Source organism: Amaranthus tricolor, chromosome 16 (assembly GCF_026212465.1).
Source record: "Amaranthus tricolor cultivar Red isolate AtriRed21 chromosome 16, ASM2621246v1, whole genome shotgun sequence".
In the NCBI taxonomy this organism is placed as follows: domain Eukaryota; kingdom Viridiplantae; phylum Streptophyta; class Magnoliopsida; order Caryophyllales; family Amaranthaceae; genus Amaranthus; species Amaranthus tricolor.
The window spans coordinates 12,171,746-12,199,001 of NC_080062.1; positions in this window are offsets into that span (position 1 = coordinate 12,171,746).

Below are 27,256 nucleotides of genomic sequence, written 5' to 3' on the forward strand. Positions count from 1 at the left end.
AGTGGAAAAATGTTTGAAAAATGGTAAAATATGCAACTTACTACGTAATTTCAAGCAAATGATTATTGATTTCAATTCTAACCATTTTAACACAATAATATATACCAAATTGTGTTGTGTGCCAAGTTTCATGCAAAAGAAACTAAGTTTGAACGACGTTATGCGAGAAAGTGCGAAAAACGAATAAAAAACCTTAAAACGCAACTTTGCACGTAATTTCAAGCATATGACTATTGTTTTCCATTCTAACTATTTCAACATAATAATATATACCAAATACTATTGTGTCGCAAGTTTCATGCTAAACAAACTAAGTTTGAACTATTTTACGCCAGAAAGTGCCAAAAACGCTTTAAAAACTATAAAAACGCAATTAAGCACGTAATTTCAAGCATCTATGACTGTTTTTTAATACTAACCATTTCAATACAATAATATACAATAAATAGTATTGTGTACCAAGTTTCATTCCAAACAAACCAACTTTGAACTACTTTATTCGAGAACGTGCTTAAAAAGCTTTAAAAACCTTAAAAACGCAACTTATCACGTAATTTGAAGCATATAATTATTGTTATCAATACTAACCATTTCAACACAATAATATGTACAAAATAATGATGTGTCCCAACTTTCACGCCAAACAAACGAAGTTCGAGCTACTTTATACGAGAAAGTGTGACAATAGCTTAAAAAACCTTAAAAACGCAACTTAGGACGTAATTTCAAGCATATGACTATTGTTCTAAATTCTAACCATTTAAAAAAAATAATATACACCAAATAGTGCGGCGTACCATGTTTTATTCCAACCAAAACTAGTTTAAACTACTTTATGTGAGAAAGTACTAAAAAAGCTTTAAAAAGCTTAAAAACGTTACTTAGCACGTAATTTTAAGCATATGACTATTATTTTCAATTATGACTATTTAATAATTATAATATATACCAAATTGTGTTGTGTGCCAAGTTTCATGCCAAACAAACGAACTTTGAACTACTTGATGCGAAAAAGTGCCAAAAACGCATAAAAACCATTAAAACGCAATTTGGCAATTAATATCAAGTATATGACTATTGTTTTGAATTCTATCCATTTGAAAAAAATAATATATACCAAATAGTGTTGTGTGCTAAGTTTCATGCGAAATAAACCAAGTTTGAACTATTTATGCAAGAAAGTGCTAAAAAAGCATTAAAAACCTTAACAACGCAACTTAGCAGGTAAATTTATGCATATGACTATTTTTTTCAATCCTAACCATTTAACACGATAGTAAATACCAAATATTGTTGTGCGCCAAGTTTCATGCCATACAAACAAAGTTTGAACTACTTCATGCGACAAAGTGCAGAAACGCATTAAAAATCGTAAAAACGCAATTTAGCACGTAATTTCAAGCATATGACTATTGTTTTCAATTCTAACCATTTAAACACAATAATATTTACGTAATAGTGTTGGTGTGCCAAGTTTCACGCCAAATATACCAAGTTTGAACTACTTTATGCAAGAAAGTGCTAAAAATGCTTTAAAAACGTTAAAAATGCAAATTAACTCGTAATTTAAAGCATATAATTGTTGTTTTCAAACCATTTTAACACAATAATATAATTCCAAATAGTAATGTGCGCCAAGTCTCACGCCAAACTATGGTAGTTCGAACTACTTGATTCGATAAAGTGGAAAAATGATTGAAAAATGGTAAAATACGCAACTTACTACGTAATTTCAAGCAAATGAATATTGATTTCAATTCTAACCATTTTAACACAATAATATATACCAACTGTGTTGTGTGACATGTTTCATGCAAACCAAACCATGTTTGAACGACGTTATGCGAGAAAGTGCGAAAAAACGAATAAAAAACTTTAAAACGCAACTTTGCACGTAATTTCAAGCATATAACTATTGTTTTACATTCTAACCATCTGAACATAATAATATATACCAAATACTATTGTGTTGCAAGTTTCATGCCAGACAAACCAAGTTTGAACTATTTTACGCCAGAAAGTGCCAAAAAAGCTTTAAAAACTGTAAAAACGCAAATAAGCACGTAATTTCAAGCATCTATGACTATTTTTTAAGACTAACCATTTCAATACAATAATATATAACAAATAGTATTGTCTGCCAAGTTTCATTCCAAACAAACCAACTTTGAACTACTTTATTCGAGAACGTGCTAAAAAAGCTTTAAAAACCTTAAAAACGCAACTTATCACGTAATTTGAAGCATATAATTATTGTTATCAATACTAACCATTTCAACACAATAATATATACCAAACAATGATGTGTGCCAACTTTCACGCCAAACAAACGAAGTTCGAACTACTTTATGCAAGAAAGTGTGACAATACTAACCCTTTCAACACGATAGTAAATACCAAATATTGTTGTGCGCCAAGTTTTATGCTATACAAACCAAGTTTGAATTACTTCATGCGACAAAGTGCAAAAACGCATTAAAATCGTAAAAACGCAATTTAGCACGTTATTTCAAGCATATGACTATAATTTTCAATTCTAACCATTTAAACACAATAATATTTATGTAATAGTGTTGTGTGCCAAGTTTCTTGCCAAATATATCAAGTTTGAACTACTTTATGCAAGAAAGTGCTAAAAATGCTTTAAAAACGTTAAAAATGCAACTTAACACGTAATTTCAAGCATATGACTATTGTTTTCAAACCATTTTAACACAATAATATTATTCCAAATAGTAATGTGTGCCAAGTTTCACGCCAAATCATTCTAGTATGAAATACTTCATTCGATAAAGTGGAAAAATGTTTGAAAAATGGTAAAATACGCAACTTACTACGTAATTTCAAGCTAATGATTATTGTTTTCAATTCTAACCATTTTAACATAATAATATATACCAAATCGTGTTGTGTGCCATGTTTTATGCAAAACAAACCCAGTTTGAACGACGTTATGCGAGAAAGTGCCAAAAACGAATAAAAAACCGTAAAACGCAACTTTGCATGTAATTTCAAGCACATGACTATTATTTTACATTCGAACGATTTGAACATAATAATATACACCACATACTATTGTGTCGAAAGTTTCATGCGAAACAAACCAAGTTTGAACTATTTTACGCGAGAAAGTGCCAAAGACGCTTTTTAAAAACTGTAAAAACGCAATTAAGCACATGATTTCAAGCATCTATGACTATTTTTTTAATACTAACCATTTCAATACAATAATACATAACAAATAGTATTGTGTGTCAAGTTTCATTCCAAACAAACCAACTTTTAACTACTTTATTCGAGAACGTGCTAAAAAAGTTTTAAAACCTTTAAAATGCAACTTATCATGTAATTTGAAGCATATCATTATTATTATCAATACTAACCATTTAAACACAATAATATGTACCAAATAATGATGTGTGCCAACTTTCATGCCAAACAAACAAAGTTCAAACTTCTTTATGCGAGAAAGTGTTACAATAGCTTAAAAATCCTTAAAAACGCAACTTAGCACGCAATTTCAAGCATATGACTATTGTTTTAAATTCTAACCATTTCAAAAAAATAATATACACCAAATAGTGCGGCGTACCATGTTTTATTCCAACCAAACCTAGTTTAAACTATTTTATGTGAGAAAGTGCTAAAAAAGCTTTAAAAAGCTTAAAATCGTTACTTAGCACGTAATTTCAAACATATGACTATTATTTTCAATTATAACTATTTCAAAAATATAATATATTCCAAATTGTGTTGTGTGCCAAGTTTCATGCCAAACAAACCATTTTTTTCAATTCTAACCTTAAAAACCTTTAAAAACCTTAAAAACGCAACTTAGCATGTAATTTTATGCATATGACTATTTTTTTCAATTCAAACTATTTCTACACGATATTAAATACCTATTATTGTTGTGCACCAAGTTTCATGCCATACAAGCCAAGTTTGAACTACTTCATGCGACAAAGTGCAGAAACGCTTTAAAAATCGTAAAAACGCAATTTAGCACGTAATTTCAAGCATACGACTATTATTTTCAATTCTAACCACTTTAACATAATAATATTTACGTAATAGAGTTGTGTGCCAAGTTTCATGCCAAATATACCAAGTTTGAACTACTTTATGCAAGAAAGTGCTAAAAATGCTTTAAAAACGTTAAAAATGCAACTTAACTCGTAATTTAAAGCATATAATTGTTGTTTTCAAACCATTTTAACACAATAATATAATTCCAAATAGTAATGTGCGCCAAGTCTCACGCCAAACTATGGTAGTTCGAACTACTTGATTCGATAAAGTGGAAAAATGATTGAAAAATGGTAAAATACGCAACTTACTACGTAATTTCAAGCAAATGAATATTGATTTCAATTCTAACCATTTTAACACAATAATATATACCAACTGTGTTGTGTGACATGTTTCATGCAAACCAAACCATGTTTTGAACGACGTTATGCGAGAAAGTGCGAAAAACGAATAAAAAACCTTAAAACGCAACTTTGCACGTAATTTCAAGCATATAACTATTGTTTTACATTCTAACCATCTGAACATAATAATATATACCAAATACTATTGTGTTGCAAGTTTCATGCCAGACAAACCAAGTTTGAACTATTTTACGCCAGAAAGTGCCAAAAAAGCTTTAAAAACTGTAAAAACGCAAATAAGCACGTAATTTCAAGCATCTATGACTATTTTTTAAGACTAACCATTTCAATACAATAATATATAACAAATAGTATTGTCTGCCAAGTTTCATTCCAAACAAACCAACTTTGAACTACTTTATTCGAGAACGTGCTAAAAAGCTTTAAAAACTTTAAAAACGAAACTTATCTCGTAATTTGAAGCATATAATTATTGTTATGAATACTAACCATTTCAACACAATAATATATACCAAATAATGATGTGTGCCAACTTTCACGCCAAACAAACGAAGTTCGAACTACTTTATGCGAGAAAGTGTGACAATAGCTTAAAAAACCTTAAAAACGCAACTTAGCACGTAATTTCATGCTTATGACTATTGTTTTAAATTCTAACCATTTCAAAAAAATAATATACACCAAATAGTGCGGCGTACCATGTTTTATTCCAACCAAACCTAGTTTAAACTACTTTATGTGAGAAAGTACTAAAAAAGCTTTAAAAAGCTTAAAACGTTACTTAAGCACGTAATTTTAAACATATGACTATTATTTTTAATTATAACTATTTAATAATTATAATATATACCAAATTGTGTTGTGTGCCAAGTTTCATGCCAAACAAACCAACTTTGAACTACTTGATGCGAAAAAGTGCCAAAAAGACTTAAAAACCATTAAAACGCTATTTGGCACGTAATATCAAGTATATGACTATTGTTTTGAATTCTATCCATTTCAAAAAAATAATATATACCAAATAGTGCTGTGTGCTAAGTTTCTTGCCAAATAAACTAAGTTTGAACTATTTATGCAAGAAAGTGCTAAAAAAGCATTAAAAACCTTAAAAACGTAACTTAGCACGTAAATTTATGCATATGACTATTTTTTTCAAGGCTAACCATTTCAACACGATACTAAATACCAAACATTGTTGTGCGCCAAGTTTCATGCCATACAAACCAAGTTTGAACTACTTCATGCGACAAAGTGCAGAAACGCATTAAAAATCGTAAAAACGCAATTTAGCACGTAATTTCAAGCATATGACTATTGTTTTCAATTCTAACCATTTAAACACAATAATATTTACGTAATAGTGTTGTGTGCCAAGTTTCACGCCAAATATACCAAGTTTGAACTACTTTATGCAAGAAATTGCTAAAAATGCTTTAAAAACGTTAAAAATGCAACTTAACACGTAATTTCAAGCATATAACTATTGTTTTCAAACCATTTTAACACAATAATATAATTCCAAATAGTAATGTGCGCCAAGTTTCACGCCAAACCATGGTAGTTTGAACTACTTCATTCGATAAAGTGGAAAAATGTTTGAAAAATGGTAAAATATGCAACTTACTACGTAATTTCAAGCAAATGATTATTGATTTCAATTCTAACCATTTTAACACAATAATATATACCAAATTGTGTTGTGTGCCAAGTTTCATGCAAAAGAAACTAAGTTTGAACGACGTTATGCGAGAAAGTGCGAAAAACGAATAAAAAACCTTAAAACGCAACTTTGCACGTAATTTCAAGCATATGACTATTGTTTTCCATTCTAACTATTTCAACATAATAATATATACCAAATACTATTGTGTCGCAAGTTTCATGCTAAACAAACTAAGTTTGAACTATTTTACGCCAGAAAGTGCCAAAAACGCTTTAAAAACTATAAAAACGCAATTAAGCACGTAATTTCAAGCATCTATGACTGTTTTTTAATACTAACCATTTCAATACAATAATATACAATAAATAGTATTGTGTACCAAGTTTCATTCCAAACAAACCAACTTTGAACTACTTTATTCGAGAACGTGCTTAAAAAGCTTTAAAAACCTTAAAAACGCAACTTATCACGTAATTTGAAGCATATAATTATTGTTATCAATACTAACCATTTCAACACAATAATATGTACAAAATAATGATGTGTCCCAACTTTCACGCCAAACAAACGAAGTTCGAGCTACTTTATACGAGAAAGTGTGACAATAGCTTAAAAAACCTTAAAAACGCAACTTAGGACGTAATTTCAAGCATATGACTATTGTTCTAAATTCTAACCATTTAAAAAAAATAATATACACCAAATAGTGCGGCGTACCATGTTTTATTCCAACCAAAACTAGTTTAAACTACTTTATGTGAGAAAGTACTAAAAAAGCTTTAAAAAGCTTAAAAACGTTACTTAGCACGTAATTTTAAGCATATGACTATTATTTTCAATTATGACTATTTAATAATTATAATATATACCAAATTGTGTTGTGTGCCAAGTTTCATGCCAAACAAACGAACTTTGAACTACTTGATGCGAAAAAGTGCCAAAAACGCATAAAAACCATTAAAACGCAATTTGGCAATTAATATCAAGTATATGACTATTGTTTTGAATTCTATCCATTTCAAAAAAATAATATATACCAAATAGTGTTGTGTGCTAAGTTTCATGCGAAATAAACCAAGTTTGAACTATTTATGCAAGAAAGTGCTAAAAAAGCATTAAAAACCTTAACAACGCAACTTAGCAGGTAAATTTATGCATATGACTATTTTTTTCAATCCTAACCATTTAACACGATAGTAAATACCAAATATTGTTGTGCGCCAAGTTTCATGCCATACAAACAAAGTTTGAACTACTTCATGCGACAAAGTGCAGAAACGCATTAAAAATCGTAAAAACGCAATTTAGCACGTAATTTCAAGCATATGACTATTGTTTTCAATTCTAACCATTTAAACACAATAATATTTACGTAATAGTGTTGTGTGCCAAGTTTCACGCCAAATATACCAAGTTTGAACTACTTTATGCAAGAAAGTGCTAAAAATGCTTTAAAAACGTTAAAAATGCAAATTAACTCGTAATTTAAAGCATATAATTGTTGTTTTCAAACCATTTTAACACAATAATATAATTCCAAATAGTAATGTGCGCCAAGTCTCACGCCAAACTATGGTAGTTCGAACTACTTGATTCGATAAAGTGGAAAAATGATTGAAAAATGGTAAAATACGCAACTTACTACGTAATTTCAAGCAAATGAATATTGATTTCAATTCTAACCATTTTAACACAATAATATATACCAACTGTGTTGTGTGACATGTTTCATGCAAACCAAACCATGTTTGAACGACGTTATGCGAGAAAGTGCGAAAAAACGAATAAAAAACTTTAAAACGCAACTTTGCACGTAATTTCAAGCATATAACTATTGTTTTACATTCTAACCATCTGAACATAATAATATATACCAAATACTATTGTGTTGCAAGTTTCATGCCAGACAAACCAAGTTTGAACTATTTTACGCCAGAAAGTGCCAAAAAAGCTTTAAAAACTGTAAAAACGCAAATAAGCACGTAATTTCAAGCATCTATGACTATTTTTTAAGACTAACCATTTCAATACAATAATATATAACAAATAGTATTGTCTGCCAAGTTTCATTCCAAACAAACCAACTTTGAACTACTTTATTCGAGAACGTGCTAAAAAAGCTTTAAAAACCTTAAAAACGCAACTTATCACGTAATTTGAAGCATATAATTATTGTTATCAATACTAACCATTTCAACACAATAATATATACCAAACAATGATGTGTGCCAACTTTCACGCCAAACAAACGAAGTTCGAACTACTTTATGCAAGAAAGTGTGACAATACTAACCCTTTCAACACGATAGTAAATACCAAATATTGTTGTGCGCCAAGTTTTATGCTATACAAACCAAGTTTGAATTACTTCATGCGACAAAGTGCAAAAACGCATTAAAATCGTAAAAACGCAATTTAGCACGTTATTTCAAGCATATGACTATAATTTTCAATTCTAACCATTTAAACACAATAATATTTATGTAATAGTGTTGTGTGCCAAGTTTCTTGCCAAATATATCAAGTTTGAACTACTTTATGCAAGAAAGTGCTAAAAATGCTTTAAAAACGTTAAAAATGCAACTTAACACGTAATTTCAAGCATATGACTATTGTTTTCAAACCATTTTAACACAATAATATTATTCCAAATAGTAATGTGTGCCAAGTTTCACGCCAAATCATTCTAGTATGAAATACTTCATTCGATAAAGTGGAAAAATGTTTGAAAAATGGTAAAATACGCAACTTACTACGTAATTTCAAGCTAATGATTATTGTTTTCAATTCTAACCATTTTAACATAATAATATATACCAAATCGTGTTGTGTGCCATGTTTTATGCAAAACAAACCCAGTTTGAACGACGTTATGCGAGAAAGTGCCAAAAACGAATAAAAAACCGTAAAACGCAACTTTGCATGTAATTTCAAGCACATGACTATTATTTTACATTCGAACGATTTGAACATAATAATATACACCACATACTATTGTGTCGAAAGTTTCATGCGAAACAAACCAAGTTTGAACTATTTTACGCGAGAAAGTGCCAAAGACGCTTTTTAAAAACTGTAAAAACGCAATTAAGCACATGATTTCAAGCATCTATGACTATTTTTTTAATACTAACCATTTCAATACAATAATATATAACAAATAGTATTGTGTGTCAAGTTTCATTCCAAACAAACCAACTTTTAACTACTTTATTCGAGAACGTGCTAAAAAAGTTTTAAAAACCTTTAAAATGCAACTTATCATGTAATTTGAAGCATATCATTATTATTATCAATACTAACCATTTAAACACAATAATATGTACCAAATAATGATGTGTGCCAACTTTCATGCCAAACAAACAAAGTTCAAACTTCTTTATGCGAGAAAGTGTTACAATAGCTTAAAAATCCTTAAAAACGCAACTTAGCACGCAATTTCAAGCATATGACTATTGTTTTAAATTCTAACCATTTCAAAAAAATAATATACACCAAATAGTGCGGCGTACCATGTTTTATTCCAACCAAACCTAGTTTAAACTATTTTATGTGAGAAAGTGCTAAAAAAGCTTTAAAAAGCTTAAAATCGTTACTTAGCACGTAATTTCAAACATATGACTATTATTTTCAATTATAACTATTTCAAAAATATAATATATTCCAAATTGTGTTGTGTGCCAAGTTTCATGCCAAACAAACCATTTTTTTCAATTCTAACCTTAAAAACCTTTAAAAACCTTAAAAACGCAACTTAGCATGTAATTTTATGCATATGACTATTTTTTTCAATTCAAACTATTTCTACACGATATTAAATACCTATTATTGTTGTGCACCAAGTTTCATGCCATACAAGCCAAGTTTGAACTACTTCATGCGACAAAGTGCAGAAACGCTTTAAAAATCGTAAAAACGCAATTTAGCACGTAATTTCAAGCATACGACTATTATTTTCAATTCTAACCACTTTAACATAATAATATTTACGTAATAGAGTTGTGTGCCAAGTTTCATGCCAAATATACCAAGTTTGAACTACTTTATGCAAGAAAGTGCTAAAAATGCTTTAAAAACGTTAAAAATGCAACTTAACTCGTAATTTAAAGCATATAATTGTTGTTTTCAAACCATTTTAACACAATAATATAATTCCAAATAGTAATGTGCGCCAAGTCTCACGCCAAACTATGGTAGTTCGAACTACTTGATTCGATAAAGTGGAAAAATGATTGAAAAATGGTAAAATACGCAACTTACTACGTAATTTCAAGCAAATGAATATTGATTTCAATTCTAACCATTTTAACACAATAATATATACCAACTGTGTTGTGTGACATGTTTCATGCAAACCAAACCATGTTTGAACGACGTTATGCGAGAAAGTGCGAAAAACGAATAAAAAACCTTAAAACGCAACTTTGCACGTAATTTCAAGCATATAACTATTGTTTTACATTCTAACCATCTGAACATAATAATATATACCAAATACTATTGTGTTGCAAGTTTCATGCCAGACAAACCAAGTTTGAACTATTTTACGCCAGAAAGTGCCAAAAAAGCTTTAAAAACTGTAAAAACGCAAATAAGCACGTAATTTCAAGCATCTATGACTATTTTTTAAGACTAACCATTTCAATACAATAATATATAACAAATAGTATTGTCTGCCAAGTTTCATTCCAAACAAACCAACTTTGAACTACTTTATTCGAGAACGTGCTAAAAAAGCTTTAAAAACCTTAAAAACGCAACTTATCACGTAATTTGAAGCATATAATTATTGTTATCAATACTAACCATTTCAACACAATAATATATACCAAACAATGATGTGTGCCAACTTTCACGCCAAACAAACGAAGTTCGAACTACTTTATGCAAGAAAGTGTGACAATACTAACCCTTTCAACACGATAGTAAATACCAAATATTGTTGTGCGCCAAGTTTTATGCCATACAAACCAAGTTTGAATTACTTCATGCGACAAAGTGCAAAAACGCATTAAAATCGTAAAAACGCAATTTAGCACGTTATTTCAAGCATATGACTATAATTTTCAATTCTAACCATTTAAACACAATAATATTTATGTAATAGTGTTGTGTGCCAAGTTTCTTGCCAAATATATCAAGTTTGAACTACTTTATGCAAGAAAGTGCTAAAAATGCTTTAAAAACGTTAAAAATGCAACTTAACACGTAATTTCAAGCATATGACTATTGTTTCAAACCATTTTAACACAATAATATTATTCCAAATAGTAATGTGTGCCAAGTTTCACGCCAAATCATTCTAGTATGAAATACTTCATTCGATAAAGTGGAAAAATGTTTGAAAAATGGTAAAATACGCAACTTACTACGTAATTTCAAGCTAATGATTATTGTTTTCAATTCTAACCATTTTAACATAATAATATATACCAAATCGTGTTGTGTGCCATGTTTCATGCAAAACAAACCCAGTTTGAACGACGTTATGCGAGAAAGTGCCAAAAACGAATAAAAAACCGTAAAACGCAACTTTGCATGTAATTTCAAGCACATGACTATTATTTTACATTCGAACGATTTGAACATAATAATATACACCACATACTATTGTGTCGAAAGTTTCATGCGAAACAAACCAAGTTTGAACTATTTTACGCGAGAAAGTGCCAAAGACGCTTTTTAAAAACTGTAAAAACGCAATTAAGCACATGATTTCAAGCATCTATGACTATTTTTTTAATACTAACCATTTCAATACAATAATATATAACAAATAGTATTGTGTGTCAAGTTTCATTCCAAACAAACCAACTTTTAACTACTTTATTCGAGAACGTGCTAAAAAAGTTTTAAAAACCTTTAAAATGCAACTTATCATGTAATTTGAAGCATATCATTATTATTATCAATACTAACCATTTAAACACAATAATATGTACCAAATAATGATGTGTGCCAACTTTCATGCCAAACAAACAAAGTTCAAACTTCTTTATGCGAGAAAGTGTTACAATAGCTTAAAAATCCTTAAAAACGCAACTTAGCACGCAATTTCAAGCATATGACTATTGTTTTAAATTCTAACCATTTCAAAAAAATAATATACACCAAATAGTGCGGCGTACCATGTTTTATTCCAACCAAACCTAGTTTAAACTATTTTATGTGAGAAAGTGCTAAAAAAGCTTTAAAAAGCTTAAAATCGTTACTTAGCACGTAATTTCAAACATATGACTATTATTTTCAATTATAACTATTTCAAAAATATAATATATTCCAAATTGTGTTGTGTGCCAAGTTTCATGCCAAACAAACCATTTTTTTCAATTCTAACCTTAAAAACCTTTAAAAACCTTAAAAACGCAACTTAGCATGTAATTTTATGCATATGACTATTTTTTTCAATTCAAACTATTTCTACACGATATTAAATACCTATTATTGTTGTGCACCAAGTTTCATGCCATACAAGCCAAGTTTGAACTACTTCATGCGACAAAGTGCAGAAACGCTTTAAAAATCGTAAAAACGCAATTTAGCACGTAATTTCAAGCATACGACTATTATTTTCAATTCTAACCACTTTAACATAATAATATTTACGTAATAGAGTTGTGTGCCAAGTTTCATGCCAAATATACCAAGTTTGAACTACTTTATGCAAGAAAGTGCTAAAAATGCTTTAAAAACGTTAAAAATGCAACTTAACTCGTAATTTAAAGCATATAATTGTTGTTTTCAAACCATTTTAACACAATAATATAATTCCAAATAGTAATGTGCGCCAAGTCTCACGCCAAACTATGGTAGTTCGAACTACTTGATTCGATAAAGTGGAAAAATGATTGAAAAATGGTAAAATACGCAACTTACTACGTAATTTCAAGCAAATGAATATTGATTTCAATTCTAACCATTTTAACACAATAATATATACCAACTGTGTTGTGTGACATGTTTCATGCAAACCAAACCATGTTTGAACGACGTTATGCGAGAAAGTGCGAAAAACGAATAAAAAACCTTAAAACGCAACTTTGCACGTAATTTCAAGCATATAACTATTGTTTTACATTCTAACCATCTGAACATAATAATATATACCAAATACTATTGTGTTGCAAGTTTCATGCCAGACAAACCAAGTTTGAACTATTTTACGCCAGAAAGTGCCAAAAAAGCTTTAAAAACTGTAAAAACGCAAATAAGCACGTAATTTCAAGCATCTATGACTATTTTTTAAGACTAACCATTTCAATACAATAATATATAACAAATAGTATTGTCTGCCAAGTTTCATTCCAAACAAACCAACTTTGAACTACTTTATTCGAGAACGTGCTAAAAAAGCTTTAAAAACCTTAAAAACGCAACTTATCACGTAATTTGAAGCATATAATTATTGTTATCAATACTAACCATTTCAACACAATAATATATACCAAACAATGATGTGTGCCAACTTTCACGCCAAACAAACGAAGTTCGAACTACTTTATGCAAGAAAGTGTGACAATACTAACCCTTTCAACACGATAGTAAATACCAAATATTGTTGTGCGCCAAGTTTTATGCTATACAAACCAAGTTTGAATTACTTCATGCGACAAAGTGCAAAAACGCATTAAAATCGTAAAAACGCAATTTAGCACGTTATTTCAAGCATATGACTATAATTTTCAATTCTAACCATTTAAACACAATAATATTTATGTAATAGTGTTGTGTGCCAAGTTTCTTGCCAAATATATCAAGTTTGAACTACTTTATGCAAGAAAGTGCTAAAAATGCTTTAAAAACGTTAAAAATGCAACTTAACACGTAATTTCAAGCATATGACTATTGTTTTCAAACCATTTTAACACAATAATATTATTCCAAATAGTAATGTGTGCCAAGTTTCACGCCAAATCATTCTAGTATGAAATACTTCATTCGATAAAGTGGAAAAATGTTTGAAAAATGGTAAAATACGCAACTTACTACGTAATTTCAAGCTAATGATTATTGTTTTCAATTCTAACCATTTTAACATAATAATATATACCAAATCGTGTTGTGTGCCATGTTTCATGCAAAACAAACCCAGTTTGAACGACGTTATGCGAGAAAGTGCCAAAAACGAATAAAAAACCGTAAAACGCAACTTTGCATGTAATTTCAAGCACATGACTATTATTTTACATTCGAACGATTTGAACATAATAATATACACCACATACTATTGTGTCGAAAGTTTCATGCGAAACAAACCAAGTTTGAACTATTTTACGCGAGAAAGTGCCAAAGACGCTTTTTAAAAACTGTAAAAACGCAATTAAGCACATGATTTCAAGCATCTATGACTATTTTTTTAATACTAACCATTTCAATACAATAATATATAACAAATAGTATTGTGTGTCAAGTTTCATTCCAAACAAACCAACTTTTAACTACTTTATTCGAGAACGTGCTAAAAAAGTTTTAAAAACCTTTAAAATGCAACTTATCATGTAATTTGAAGCATATCATTATTATTATCAATACTAACCATTTAAACACAATAATATGTACCAAATAATGATGTGTGCCAACTTTCATGCCAAACAAACAAAGTTCAAACTTCTTTATGCGAGAAAGTGTTACAATAGCTTAAAAATCCTTAAAAACGCAACTTAGCACACAATTTCAAGCATATGACTATTGTTTTAAATTCTAACCATTTCAAAAAAATAATATACACCAAATAGTGCGGCGTACCATGTTTTATTCCAACCAAACCTAGTTTAAACTATTTTATGTGAGAAAGTGCTAAAAAAGCTTTAAAAAGCTTAAAATCGTTACTTAGCACGTAATTTCAAACATATGACTATTATTTTCAATTATAACTATTTCAAAAATATAATATATTCCAAATTGTGTTGTGTGCCAAGTTTCATGCCAAACAAACCATTTTTTTCAATTCTAACCTTAAAAACCTTTAAAAACCTTAAAAAACGCAACTTAGCATGTAATTTTATGCATATGACTATTTTTTTCAATTCAAACTATTTCTACACGATATTAAATACCTATTATTGTTGTGCACCAAGTTTCATGCCATACAAGCCAAGTTTGAACTACTTCATGCGACAAAGTGCAGAAACGCTTTAAAAATCGTAAAAACGCAATTTAGCACGTAATTTCAAGCATACGACTATTATTTTCAATTCTAACCACTTTAACATAATAATATTTACGTAATAGAGTTGTGTGCCAAGTTTCATGCCAAATATACCAAGTTTGAACTACTTTATGCAAGAAAGTGCTAAAAATGCTTTAAAAACGTTAAAAATGCAACTTAACTCGTAATTTAAAGCATATAATTGTTGTTTTCAAACCATTTTAACACAATAATATAATTCCAAATAGTAATGTGCGCCAAGTCTCACGCCAAACTATGGTAGTTCGAACTACTTGATTCGATAAAGTGGAAAAATGATTGAAAAATGGTAAAATACGCAACTTACTACGTAATTTCAAGCAAATGAATATTGATTTCAATTCTAACCATTTTAACACAATAATATATACCAACTGTGTTGTGTGACATGTTTCATGCAAACCAAACCATGTTTGAACGACGTTATGCGAGAAAGTGCGAAAAACGAATAAAAAACCTTAAAACGCAACTTTGCACGTAATTTCAAGCATATAACTATTGTTTTACATTCTAACCATCTGAACATAATAATATATACCAAATACTATTGTGTTGCAAGTTTCATGCCAGACAAACCAAGTTTGAACTATTTTACGCCAGAAAGTGCCAAAAAAGCTTTAAAAACTGTAAAAACGCAAATAAGCACGTAATTTCAAGCATCTATGACTATTTTTTAAGACTAACCATTTCAATACAATAATATATAACAAATAGTATTGTCTGCCAAGTTTCATTCCAAACAAACCAACTTTGAACTACTTTATTCGAGAACGTGCTAAAAAAGCTTTAAAAACCTTAAAAACGCAACTTATCACGTAATTTGAAGCATATAATTATTGTTATCAATACTAACCATTTCAACACAATAATATATACCAAACAATGATGTGTGCCAACTTTCACGCCAAACAAACGAAGTTCGAACTACTTTATGCAAGAAAGTGTGACAATACTAACCCTTTCAACACGATAGTAAATACCAAATATTGTTGTGCGCCAAGTTTTATGCCATACAAACCAAGTTTGAATTACTTCATGCGACAAAGTGCAAAAACGCATTAAAATCGTAAAAACGCAATTTAGCACGTTATTTCAAGCATATGACTATAATTTTCAATTCTAACCATTTAAACACAATAATATTTATGTAATAGTGTTGTGTGCCAAGTTTCTTGCCAAATATATCAAGTTTGAACTACTTTATGCAAGAAAGTGCTAAAAATGCTTTAAAAACGTTAAAAATGCAACTTAACACGTAATTTCAAGCATATGACTATTGTTTTCAAACCATTTTAACACAATAATATTATTCCAAATAGTAATGTGTGCCAAGTTTCACGCCAAATCATTCTAGTATGAAATACTTCATTCGATAAAGTGGAAAAATGTTTGAAAAATGGTAAAATACGCAACTTACTACGTAATTTCAAGCTAATGATTATTGTTTTCAATTCTAACCATTTTAACATAATAATATATACCAAATCGTGTTGTGTGCCATGTTTCATGCAAAACAAACCCAGTTTGAACGACGTTATGCGAGAAAGTGCCAAAAACGAATAAAAAACCGTAAAACGCAACTTTGCATGTAATTTCAAGCACATGACTATTATTTTACATTCGAACGATTTGAACATAATAATATACACCACATACTATTGTGTCGAAAGTTTCATGCGAAACAAACCAAGTTTGAACTATTTTACGCGAGAAAGTGCCAAAGACGCTTTTTAAAAACTGTAAAAACGCAATTAAGCACATGATTTCAAGCATCTATGACTATTTTTTTAATACTAACCATTTCAATACAATAATATATAACAAATAGTATTGTGTGTCAAGTTTCATTCCAAACAAACCAACTTTTAACTACTTTATTCGAGAACGTGCTAAAAAAGTTTTAAAAACCTTTAAAATGCAACTTATCATGTAATTTGAAGCATATCATTATTATTATCAATACTAACCATTTAAACACAATAATATGTACCAAATAATGATGTGTGCCAACTTTCATGCCAAACAAACAAAGTTCAAACTTCTTTATGCGAGAAAGTGTTACAATAGCTTAAAAATCCTTAAAAACGCAACTTAGCACGCAATTTCAAGCATATGACTATTGTTTTAAATTCTAACCATTTCAAAAAAATAATATACACCAAATAGTGCGGCGTACCATGTTTTATTCCAACCAAACCTAGTTTAAACTATTTTATGTGAGAAAGTGCTAAAAAAGCTTTAAAAAGCTTAAAACCGTTACTTAGCACGTAATTTCAAACATATGACTATTATTTTCAATTATAACTATTTCAAAAATATAATATATACCAAATTGTGTTGTGTGCCAAGTTTCATGCCAAACAAACCATTTTTTTCAATTCTAACCTTAAAAACCTTTAAAAACCTTAAAAACGCAACTTAGCATGTAATTTTATGCATATAACTATTTTTTTCAATTCTAACCATTTCTACACGATATTAAATACCTATTATTGTTGTGCACCAAGTTTCATGCCATACAAGCCAAGTTTGAACTACTTCATGCGACAAAGTGCAGAAACGCTTTAAAAATCGTAAAAACGCAATTTAGCACGTAATTTCAAGCATACGACTATTATTTTCAATTCTAACCACTTTAACATAATAATATTTACGTAATAGAGTTGTGTGCCAAGTTTCATGCCAAATATACCAAGTTTGAACTACTTTATGCAAGAAAGTGCTAAAAATGCTTTAAAAACGTTAAAAATGCATCTTAAAACGTAATTTCAAGCATATTACTATTGTTTTCAAACCATTTTAACACAATAATATATTTCCAAATAGTAATGTGTGCCATGTTTCACACCAAACCATTCTAGTTTGAACTACTTCATTCGATAAAGAGGAAAAATGTTTGAAAAATGGTAAAATACGCAACTTACAACGTAATTTCAAGCAAATGATTATTGTTTTCAATTCTAACCATTTTAACACATTAATGTATACCAAATTGTGTTGGTTGCAAGGTTTCGTGCAAAACAAACCAAGTTTGAATGACGTTATGCGAGAAACTGTGAAAAACGAATAAAAAATCTTAAAACGCAACTTTGCACGTACTTTCAAGCATATGACTATTGTTTTACATTCTAACCATTTGAACATAATAATATATACCAAATACTATTGTGTCGCAAATTTCATGGCTAACAAACCAAGTTTGAATTATTTTACGCGAGAGTGCTTAAAACGCTTTAAAAACTGTAAAAATGCAATTAAGTACGTAATTTCAAGTATCTATGACTATTTTTTAAAACTAACCATTTCAATACAATAATATATAACAAATAGTATTGTGTGCCAAGTTTCATTCCAAACAAACCAACTTTGAACTACTTTATTCGAGAACGTGCTAAAAAAGCTTTAAAAACCTTAAAAACGCAACTTATCACGTAATTTGAAGCATATGATTATTGCTATCAATACTAACCGTTTCAACATAATCATATATACCAAATAATGATGTGTGCCAACATTCACGCCAAACAAACGAAATTCAAACTACTTTATGCGAGAAAATGTGACAATAGCTTAAAAAACCTTAAAAACGCAACTTAGCAAGTAATTTCAAGCATATGACTATTGTTTTAATTTCTAACCATTTCAAAAAAATAATATACACCAAATAGTGTGTGTACCATGTTTTAGTCCAACCAAAACTAGTTTAAACTACTTTATGTGAGAAAGTGCTAAAAAAGCTTTAAAAAGCTTAAAAACGTCACTTACCACGTAATTTCAAGCATATGACTATTATTTTCAATTATAACTATTTCAAAAATATAATATATACCAAATTGTGTTGTGTGCCAAGTTTCATGCGAAACAAACCAACTTTGAACTACTTGATGCGAAAAGGTGCCAAAAACGCTTAAAAACCATTAAAACGCAATTTGGCACGTAATATCAAGTATATGACTATTGTTTTGAATTCTATCCATTTAAAAAAAATAATATATACCAAATAGGTTGTGTGCTAATTTTCATGCTAAATAAACCACGTTTGAAATATTTATGCAAGAAAGTGCTTAAAAAGTTTTAAAAACCTTAAAAATGAAACTTATGACGTAATTTTATGTATATGACTATTTTTTTCAATTCTAAGCACTTCAACACGATAGTAAATACCAAATATTGTTGTACGCCAAATTTCATGCCATACAAACGAAGTTTGAACTACTTCATGCGACAAAGTGCAAAAACGCTTTAAAAATCGTAAAAACGCAATTTAGCACGTAATTTCAAGCATATGACTATTGTTTTCAATTCTAACCATTTTATCACAATAACATTTACGTAATAGTGTTGTGTGCCAAGTTTTATGCCAAATATACCAAGTTTGAACTACTTTATCTAAGAAAGTGCTAAAAATGCTTTAAAAACGTTAAAAATGCAACTTAACACGTAATTTCAAGAATATGACTATTGTTTTCAAACTATTTTAACACAATAATAAAATTCCAAATAGTAATGTGTGCCAAGTTTCACGCCAAATCATTCTAGTATGAAATACTTCATTCGATAAAGTGGAAAAATGTTTGAAAAATGGTAAAATACGCAACTTACTACGTAATTTCAAGCTAATGATTATTGTTTTCAATTCTAACCATTTTAACATAATAATATATACCAAATCGTGTTGTGTGCCATGTTTCATGCAAAACAAACCCAGTTTGAACGACGTTATGCGAGAAAGTGCCAAAAACGAATAAAAAACTGTAAAACGCAACTTTGCATGTAATTTCAAGCATATGACTATTGTTTTACATTCTAACGATTTGAACATAATAATATACACCACATACTATTGTGTCGAAAGTTTCATGCCAAACAAACCAAGTTTGAACTATTTTACGCGAGAAAGTGCCAAAGACGCTTTTTAAAAACTGTAAAAACGCAATTAAGCACATGATTTCAAGCATCTATGACTATATTTTTAATACTAACCATTTCAAAACAATAATATATAACAAATAGTATTGTGTGTCAAGTTTCATTCCAAACAAACCAACTTTTAACTACTTTATTCGGGAACGTGCTAAAAAAGTTTTAAAAACCTTTAAAATGCAACTTATCATGTAATTTGAAGCATATCATTATTATTATCAATAATAACCATTTAAACACAATAATATGTACCAAATAATGATGTGTGCCAACTTTCACGCCAAACAAACAAAGTTCAAACTTCTTTATGCGAGAAAGTGTTACAATAGCTTAAAAATCCTTAAAAACGCAACTTAGCACGCAATTTCAAGCATATGACTATTGTTTTAAATTCTAACCATTTCAAAAAAATAATATACACCAAATAGTGCGGCGTACCATGTTTTATTCCAACCAAACCTAGTTTAAACTATTTTATGTGAGAAAGTGCTAAAAAAGCTTTAAAAAGCTTAAAACCGTTACTTAGCACGTAATTTCAAACATATGACTATTATTTTCAATTATAACTATTTCAAAAATATAATATATACCAAATTGTGTTGTGTACCAAGTTTCATGCCAAACAAACCATTTTTTTCAATTCTAACCTTAAAAACCTTTAAAAACCTTAAAAACGCAACTTAGCATGTAATTTTATGCATATGACTATTTTTTTCAATTCTAACCATTTCTACACGATATTAAATACCTATTATTGTTGTGCACCAAGTTTCATGCCATACAAGCCAAGTTTGAACTACTTCATGCGACAAAGTGCAGAAACGCTTTAAAAATCGTAAAAACGCAATTTAGCACGTAATTTCAAGCATACGACTATTATTTTCAATTCTAACCACTTTAACATAATAATATTTACGTAATAGAGTTGTGTGCCAAGTTTCATGCCAAATATACCAAGTTTGAACTACTTTATGCAAGAAAGTGCTAAAAATGCTTTAAAAACGTTAAAAATGCAACTTAACTCGTAATTTAAAGCATATAATTGTTGTTTTCAAACCATTTTAACACAATAATATAATTCCAAATAGTAATGTGCGCCAAGTCTCACGCCAAACTATGGTAGTTCGAACTACTTGATTCGATAAAGTGGAAAAATGATTGAAAAATGGTAAAATACGCAACTTACTACGTAATTTCAAGCAAATGAATATTGATTTCAATTCTAACCATTTTAACACAATAATATATACCAACTGTGTTGTGTGACATGTTTCATGCAAACCAAACCATGTTTGAACGACGTTATGCGAGAAAGTGCGAAAAACGAATAAAAAACCTTAAAACGCAACTTTGCACGTAATTTCAAGCATATAACTATTGTTTTACATTCTAACCATCTGAACATAATAATATATACCAAATACTATTGTGTTGCAAGTTTCATGCCAGACAAACCAAGTTTGAACTATTTTACGCCAGAAAGTGCCAAAAAAGCTTTAAAAACTGTAAAAACGCAAATAAGCACGTAATTTCAAGCATCTATGACTATTTTTTAAGACTAACCATTTCAATATAATAATATATAACAAATAGTATTGTCTGCCAAGTTTCATTCCAAACAAACCAACTTTGAACTACTTTATTCGAGAACGTGCTAAAAAAGCTTTAAAAACCTTAAAAACGCAACTTATCACGTAATTTGAAGCATATAATTATTGTTATCAATACTAACCATTTCAACACAATAATATATACCAAACAATGATGTGTGCCAACTTTCACGCCAAACAAACGAAGTTCGAACTACTTTATGCAAGAAAGTGTGACAATACTAACCCTTTCAACACGATAGTAAATACCAAATATTGTTGTGCGCCAAGTTTTATGCTATACAAACCAAGTTTGAATTACTTCATGCGACAAAGTGCAAAAACGCATTAAAATCGTAAAAACGCAATTTAGCACGTTATTTCAAGCATATGACTATAATTTTCAATTCTAACCATTTAAACACAATAATATTTATGTAATAGTGTTGTGTGCCAAGTTTCTTGCCAAATATATCAAGTTTGAACTACTTTATGCAAGAAAGTGCTAAAAATGCTTTAAAAACGTTAAAAATGCAACTTAACACGTAATTTCAAGCATATGACTATTGTTTTCAAACCATTTTAACACAATAATATTATTCCAAATAGTAATGTGTGCCAAGTTTCACGCCAAATCATTCTAGTATGAAATACTTCATTCGATAAAGTGGAAAAATGTTTGAAAAATGGTAAAATACGCAACTTACTACGTAATTTCAAGCTAATGATTATTGTTTTCAATTCTAACCATTTTAACATAATAATATATACCAAATCGTGTTGTGTGCCATGTTTCATGCAAAACAAACCCAGTTTGAACGACGTTATGCGAGAAAGTGCCAAAAACGAATAAAAAACCGTAAAACGCAACTTTGCATGTAATTTCAAGCACATGACTATTATTTTACATTCGAACGATTTGAACATAATAATATACACCACATACTATTGTGTCGAAAGTTTCATGCGAAACAAACCAAGTTTGAACTATTTTACGCGAGAAAGTGCCAAAGACGCTTTTTAAAAACTGTAAAAACGCAATTAAGCACATGATTTCAAGCATCTATGACTATTTTTTTAATACTAACCATTTCAATACAATAATATATAACAAATAGTATTGTGTGTCAAGTTTCATTCCAAACAAACCAACTTTTAACTACTTTATTCGAGAACGTGCTAAAAAAGTTTTAAAAACCTTTAAAATGCAACTTATCATGTAATTTGAAGCATATCATTATTATTATCAATACTAACCATTTAAACACAATAATATGTACCAAATAATGATGTGTGCCAACTTTCATGCCAAACAAACAAAGTTCAAACTTCTTTATGCGAGAAAGTGTTACAATAGCTTAAAAATCCTTAAAAACGCAACTTAGCACGCAATTTCAAGCATATGACTATTGTTTTAAATTCTAACCATTTCAAAAAAATAATATACACCAAATAGTGCGGCGTACCATGTTTTATTCCAACCAAACCTAGTTTAAACTATTTTATGTGAGAAAGTGCTAAAAAAGCTTTAAAAAGCTTAAAACCGTTACTTAGCACGTAATTTCAAACATATGACTATTATTTTCAATTATAACTATTTCAAAAATATAATATATACCAAATTGTGTTGTGTGCCAAGTTTCATGCCAAACAAACCATTTTTTTCAATTCTAACCTTAAAAACCTTTAAAAACCTTAAAAACGCAACTTAGCATGTAATTTTATGCATATGACTATTTTTTTCAATTCTAACCATTTCTACACGATATTAAATACCTATTATTGTTGTGCACCAAGTTTCATGCCATACAAGCCAAGTTTGAACTACTTCATGCGACAAAGTGCAGAAACGCTTTAAAAATCGTAAAAACGCAATTTAGCACGTAATTTCAAGCATACGACTATTATTTTCAATTCTAACCACTTTAACATAATAATATTTACGTAATAGAGTTGTGTGCCAAGTTTCATGCCAAATATACCAAGTTTGAACTACTTTATGCAAGAAAGTGCTAAAAATGCTTTAAAAACGTTAAAAATGCAACTTAACTCGTAATTTAAAGCATATAATTGTTGTTTTCAAACCATTTTAACACAATAATATAATTCCAAATAGTAATGTGCGCCAAGTCTCACGCCAAACTATGGTAGTTCGAACTACTTGATTCGATAAAGTGGAAAAATGATTGAAAAATGGTAAAATACGCAACTTACTATGTAATTTCAAGCAAATGAATATTGATTTCAATTCTAACCATTTTAACACAATAATATATACCAACTGTGTTGTGTGACATGTTTCATGCAAACCAAACCATGTTTGAACGACGTTATGCGAGAAAGTGCGAAAAACGAATAAAAAACCTTAAAACGCAACTTTGCACGTAATTTCAAGCATATAACTATTGTTTTACATTCTAACCATCTGAACATAATAATATATACCAAATACTATTGTGTTGCAAGTTTCATGCCAGACAAACCAAGTTTGAACTATTTTACGCCAGAAAGTGCCAAAAAAGCTTTAAAAACTGTAAAAACGCAAATAAGCACGTAATTTCAAGCATCTATGACTATTTTTTAAGACTAACCATTTCAATACAATAATATATAACAAATAGTATTGTCTGCCAAGTTTCATTCCAAACAAACCAACTTTGAACTACTTTATTCGAGAACGTGCTAAAAAAGCTTTAAAAACCTTAAAAACGCAACTTATCACGTAATTTGAAGCATATAATTATTGTTATCAATACTAACCATTTCAACACAATAATATATACCAAACAATGATGTGTGCCAACTTTCACGCCAAACAAACGAAGTTCGAACTACTTTATGCAAGAAAGTGTGACAATACTAACCCTTTCAACACGATAGTAAATACCAAATATTGTTGTGCGCCAAGTTTTATGCCATACAAACCAAGTTTGAATTACTTCATGCGACAAAGTGCAAAAACGCATTAAAATCGTAAAAACGCAATTTAGCACGTTATTTCAAGCATATGACTATAATTTTCAATTCTAACCATTTAAACACAATAATATTTATGTAATAGTGTTGTGTGCCAAGTTTCTTGCCAAATATATCAAGTTTGAACTACTTTATGCAAGAAAGTGCTAAAAATGCTTTAAAAACGTTAAAAATGCAACTTAACACGTAATTTCAAGCATATGACTATTGTTTTCAAACCATTTTAACACAATAATATTATTCCAAATAGTAATGTGTGCCAAGTTTCACGCCAAATCATTCTAGTATGAAATACTTCATTCGATAAAGTGGAAAAATGTTTGAAAAATGGTAAAATACGCAACTTACTACGTAATTTCAAGCTAATGATTATTGTTTTCAATTCTAACCATTTTAACATAATAATATATACCAAATCGTGTTGTGTGCCATGTTTCATGCAAAACAAACCCAGTTTGAACGACGTTATGCGAGAAAGTGCCAAAAACGAATAAAAAACCGTAAAACGCAACTTTGCATGTAATTTCAAGCACATGACTATTATTTTACATTCGAACGATTTGAACATAATAATATACACCACATACTATTGTGTCGAAAGTTTCATGCGAAACAAACCAAGTTTGAACTATTTTACGCGAGAAAGTGCCAAAGACGCTTTTTAAAAACTGTAAAGACGCAATTAAGCACATGATTTCAAGCATCTATGACTATTTTTTTAATACTAACCATTTCAATACAATAATATATAACAAATAGTATTGTGTGTCAAGTTTCATTCCAAACAAACCAACTTTTAACTACTTTATTCGAGAACGTGCTAAAAAAGTTTTAAAAACCTTTAAAATGCAACTTATCATGTAATTTGAAGCATATCATTATTATTATCAATACTAACCATTTAAACACAATAATATGTACCAAATAATGATGTGTGCCAACTTTCATGCCAAACAAACAAAGTTCAAACTTCTTTATGCGAGAAAGTGTTACAATAGCTTAAAAATCCTTAAAAACGCAACTTAGCACGCAATTTCAAGCATATGACTATTGTTTTAAATTCTAACCATTTCAAAAAAATAATATACACCAAATAGTGCGGCGTACCATGTTTTATTCCAACCAAACCTAGTTTAAACTATTTTATGTGAGAAAGTGCTAAAAAAGCTTTAAAAAGCTTAAAACCGTTACTTAGCACGTAATTTCAAACATATGACTATTATTTTCAATTATAACTATTTCAAAAATATAATATATACCAAATTGTGTTGTGTGCCAAGTTTCATGCCAAACAAACCATTTTTTTCAATTCTAACCTTAAAAACCTTTAAAAACCTTAAAAACGCAACTTAGCATGTAATTTTATGCATATAACTATTTTTTTCAATTCTAACCATTTCTACACGATATTAAATACCTATTATTGTTGTGCACCAAGTTTCATGCCATACAAGCCAAGTTTGAACTACTTCATGCGACAAAGTGCAGAAACGCTTTAAAAATCGTAAAAACGCAATTTAGCACGTAATTTCAAGCATACGACTATTATTTTCAATTCTAACCACTTTAACATAATAATATTTACGTAATAGAGTTGTGTGCCAAGTTTCATGCCAAATATACCAAGTTTGAACTACTTTATGCAAGAAAGTGCTAAAAATGCTTTAAAAACGTTAAAAATGCATCTTAAAACGTAATTTCAAGCATATTACTATTGTTTTCAAACCATTTTAACACAATAATATATTTCCAAATAGTAATGTGTGCCATGTTTCACACCAAACCATTCTAGTTTGAACTACTTCATTCGATAAAGAGGAAAAATGTTTGAAAAATGGTAAAATACGCAACTTACAACGTAATTTCAAGCAAATGATTATTGTTTTCAATTCTAACCATTTTAACACATTAATATATAGCAAATTGTGTTGGTTGCAAGGTTTCGTGCAAAACAAACCAAGTTTGAATGACGTTATGCGAGAAACTGTGAAAAACGAATAAAAAATCTTAAAACGCAACTTTGCACGTACTTTCAAGCATATGACTATTGTTTTACATTCTAACCATTTGAACATAATAATATATACCAAATACTATTGTGTCGCAAATTTCATGGCTAACAAACCAAGTTTGAATTATTTTACGCGAGAGTGCTTAAAACGCTTTAAAAACTGTAAAAATGCAATTAAGTACGTAATTTCAAGTATCTATGACTATTTTTTAATACTAACCATTTCAATACAATAATATATAACAAATAGTATTGTGTGCCAAGTTTCATTCCAAACAAACCAACTTTGAACTACTTTATTCGAGAACGTGCTAAAAAAGCTTTAAAAACCTTAAAAACGCAACTTATCACGTAATTTGAAGCATATGATTATTGCTATCAATACTAACCATTTCAACATAATCATATATACCAAATAATGATGTATGCCAACATTCACGCCAAACAAACGAAATTCAAACTACTTTATGCGAGAAAATGTGACAATAGCTTAAAAAACCTTAAAAACGC